At 43.2% G+C, this 3,830-nt stretch overlaps 1 non-coding gene across 1 annotated transcript; it reads right to left on the bottom strand.

Moving 5' to 3' along the window:
* Positions 1–1,409: 1,409 nt before the first annotated feature.
* Positions 1,410–1,577, bottom strand: LOC133269148 (U1 spliceosomal RNA). The gene has a single exon (XR_009743334.1). It is a non-coding gene; the product is annotated as a U1 spliceosomal RNA (small nuclear RNA).
* Positions 1,578–3,830: the final 2,253 nt, after the last annotated feature.

Raw genomic sequence — 3,830 nt, 5'->3', positions numbered from 1 at the left:
TACCTTAGTTACTGGACTGTTCTTATCTCAACCCATGGGAGTTACATTTTTTCAATTCTCCTCCCCATCCCTCCAGGATCAGGGGGAGGAAGGGAGGAGTGAGTGAGCAAGCTGCATGGCTGACTGGGCTTAAACCACAAAACAGGAAATCCAGGAAATCGTCTAACCAGAATGATAGGTTAGAATGGCATTACTTTCTTACAGTACCTGGTACACGGGGGATTGCTCTGACTATCACGCACACTGAGAAGAGACAGTTTATAGCTTATATGCCTTTATTACATTCATACTCACCAACATTCTGTGAAATGCCCACCAAATTCTCATTACTCATTGCATATGGTAATTTGGGTAGATAAGGCTGTGGTGCAGGCACTGTGAATTTGAGGAGTGATCTCTGGGGTCCTGGTGGTCATCTGAGGAAAAATACCCCCACTCAGTTTACACTTTTATGCAAATCAGTTAGTTAAGGACATTGGAATGCTTGGTTTAGTCTTACGAATTAATTACATGTTCTTGTTTGGTCTAATTTGGGACCCTGAGAGGCTCCTCTAGTTTTCTTTTTCAGCTGTTTACCTATTCTCAGGCCTTATCAACAGCAGGAAGGCCTACATTGGTTTGAGAGAAGACATCTGGTTCTCTTGTTGCATGCCTTCCATATATTGAGAATCCTTGTAGATGTCCATGGCTAAGTCTCTTTATACTATGAAATACTAGTTTAATTCAGTATCAATACTTTATTCCTATATGGGTCGAAAATGTTCAAAACAGTTATGACCCAAAATCTGAGGAAAAAAAAAATTAATTTTACAGCCTTGTCCATCACCAAAGTGGTTTTCCTCTTCTTGGTCTAACAACCCCGCTTCCTTTATTACTTTTTAGTTGGTGAAGCTGCAGTGTTTGGGGGTTGAGTAGCACCAGCATCTGCGTTGTCGTTTGTGATCAGGGTTTGAGTAGCTGCTGTACTTGTAGTTGGGGTTGGTGTAATTGCTGTGCTTGGAGTCGGAGTAGCTGCGCTGTCTGTTGTGGTCAGGGTTTGAGTGGCTGCTATACTTGTCACTGGGGTTGGTGTAGCTGCTGGATTTGGAGTTAGAGTAGCTGCATTGTCTGTTGCTTTGCCAACAGATCCAGAGACATCTATTTCCCTTTGAAGGTACTGGATAGTGTTGAACAGCGCTCTGTAGGAGTAGGCCAAGCCCTAGCATGTTGCCATGATTTGTCCCTCTCTGGTATGACCAGGATGGCAACACAGCTCATTTAAGTGTTTTACTAATTTTTCCGGATTTTGCACTTGTTCAGTGGTGAAGTTCCAAAGCACTGGAGGGGCTCAATGGCCTAGATACTTACCCATACTAACCCACACACCCCAGAACCCGGGATTCCCAGGTCGTCTCACATTCAAGTACTAACTGAGCCCAACCCTGCTGAACGCAGTCACCCACTGCCACAGATTATGCAGTTGAGTTTCCTGCATTTGGGGAAGTAGCAGATGTCAGCACAGCCGGAGTGCAACGGATGAGCCTCACCTTGGAAAAACCACCTGCCTGATTATGGTGTCTCCCCTGCCAGGTAAGTATACCTTCACCTAATCCTGGTTAAATCCTTGCTTGTTTTTCATGCCTACAGTTCTGCAATTACCTCTTGCAAAACAGTTGTATTATTTACTAAGGGAAAGTACTTTCCCTCTGGCCAAAGCTGCTAAAGAAAGCACAACGCTTCTCACAGGGAGATGTAACAGGTAGCACCTAACACGATGGAATTAATGGCTGTTCCATATAGAACAAATATTTTGTGGGAAAAGAATCATAGGATGGCATAACTTGCACTAGTCTAGTTTGTTGGCTCCCTTTAGGTATTGTAAGACTGCTCTAAGGTCTCCTCTGACCCTTCTCTTCTCCAGGCTGAACAAGCCCAGCTCCCTCCTCCTGCCTCCAGAGCCCTGCAGCACCTCCATGGCTTCCCCTGGACTCGCTCCAACAGCTCCATGTCCCTCTTGTATTATTGCCCCAGAGCTGGACACAGGACTGCAGGGGGAGTCTCCTGAGAACATAGTAGAGGACGAGAATCCCCTCCCTTGACCTACTGCTCGTGCTCTGGGAATGCAGCCCAGAACAGGGTGGGGCTGTGGGCTCAAACACACACTGCTGGGTCATGGGGAGCTTTTCATAACCCAAAACAATAAAGTCCTTATCCTCAGGGTTGCTTAATCCAGTCTCTCCCAGCCTGTATTTGTTTTGGGGATTGCCCCCAGCCCAGGTGCAGGACCTTGTACATGGCCTTGCTGAACTCTGTGAGGTTCACTCCCTCCCACCTCTGCAGCCTGTCATTGCCACAGAATGGACTCAGAGATCAATATGATCAGAGCAAAAGCCATTTATTACAAAGTATCAACTCCTTATTTATTGTTGCTTACATTTGTTCACAATGATTTGGCACATTATGATTGGATGCATGTCCTTAAGACCCCTAGTAACTAATATATATAATTGGCCAGGCACATTTATGAGAACTTGACCCTGAGCTTGCCAACAGTCCACAGTTCTCATAACTCGGTGAATTCCAGCTTCTTCTTATCTTGCTTGCTTAAGCTTCCTCAGGCCTCTCATGGCCTTGCTGTATCTTTCAGGATAATTCAGAGTTCATGTACCAAATATCCATTCTCCTGTGGAGAATGTCATGGTCCCTCTGTATCTCATCCCTTCTCTCTATTGTGTTGACCCACCACACAGGTTGGTGTCATTGGTAAACTTGCTGAAGGTGCCCTCTATCCTGCTGTTGCTGACAAAGATATCTTATGCACATTGTGCGCAAAACCTTTTTAAATAAAGATGTCTCTCTGCAGCAGTATTTAGCTGTCAAAATCCATCACATAGAATTTCTATGGACAGAATATGATTCCAGAAAGAATTATGCTACCTTTTAATCTGATTTGCTGTCTGGATTAAAAGAAATTTCATATGTAGAGAATAACTTTATTTTTAGTATTTCCAAAGAAGAGAAGGCCATTTTGCTGCTCTCATCTCTCATTTGGCTATACACTCAGCTCAGTCCTTTCAGTCTAAAATGCCACCTGCCCATTCTTTTACTACCCATTTCCCAGGAAAAGATTTCATACAATATATGATTTAACTCATAAACTGTCATAGAAAAATGCTGAAAGAAAAACCATAGCATTTCCTTCTATCTCTATAAAACACATGAACATGTGAAGAAGGATGCAAAGTTTTTATCTGCATAATTCTGGGGTGATTCATACTTTTAGAGGTGTTCTGGCAAGAAAAATGTAAAATAATCTGCATTACTTGTAAGCAATAATGTTACAGTGAAATTATGCATTTGTCAGCCCAAACTAGTGATAAGCTATTGCACTCTGTTGGAAATATGGCAGTTTCTATAGGTCTCAGTAGAGATGGCAGTGTTGAACAAACACAAATTTAGGGACAGTTAATGCCCAGAAGACCTTATTATCTAAATTAGTCAGGCTTAAAAAGAGAAAGGGAATATTATAATCTTCATTTTAAAGACAGAGCAGACTGAGATTTTGAGGGATGTAATAACTTCTCATGTTTTTGTACAATGTGACTGTCATAGCACCCCCATGCTCTGTGGGAACTGCAAGCCATCCTGTTCCCACTATGTGGATAATTAAAGAAGAAGAAGAATTGCTGATAGTGCACCTGGGTCTTGAGTAAATCAGGGAGTGTTTGGGTGCAAGGTCGGGCTGGGAAGCAGCCTGGGGAGTGATTGTTTATAGAATGGAGTTTATAGTGACTGAAAACAGTCACTGGGAATGATGTAGCTGCTGTTTGGCTTCGCAGCTCAGACCCGTA

This window comes from Pezoporus flaviventris, unplaced genomic scaffold (genome assembly GCF_033815535.1).
Source record: "Pezoporus flaviventris isolate CSIRO_AGI_PZ_B2104156 unplaced genomic scaffold, CSIRO_AGI_Pfla_v1 ptg000014l, whole genome shotgun sequence".
Classification (NCBI taxonomy): Eukaryota; Metazoa; Chordata; class Aves; order Psittaciformes; family Psittacidae; genus Pezoporus; species Pezoporus flaviventris.
The sequence above is the reverse complement of the archived record's forward strand: the minus strand, read 5'-3'. Positions and strand labels throughout refer to the sequence as shown.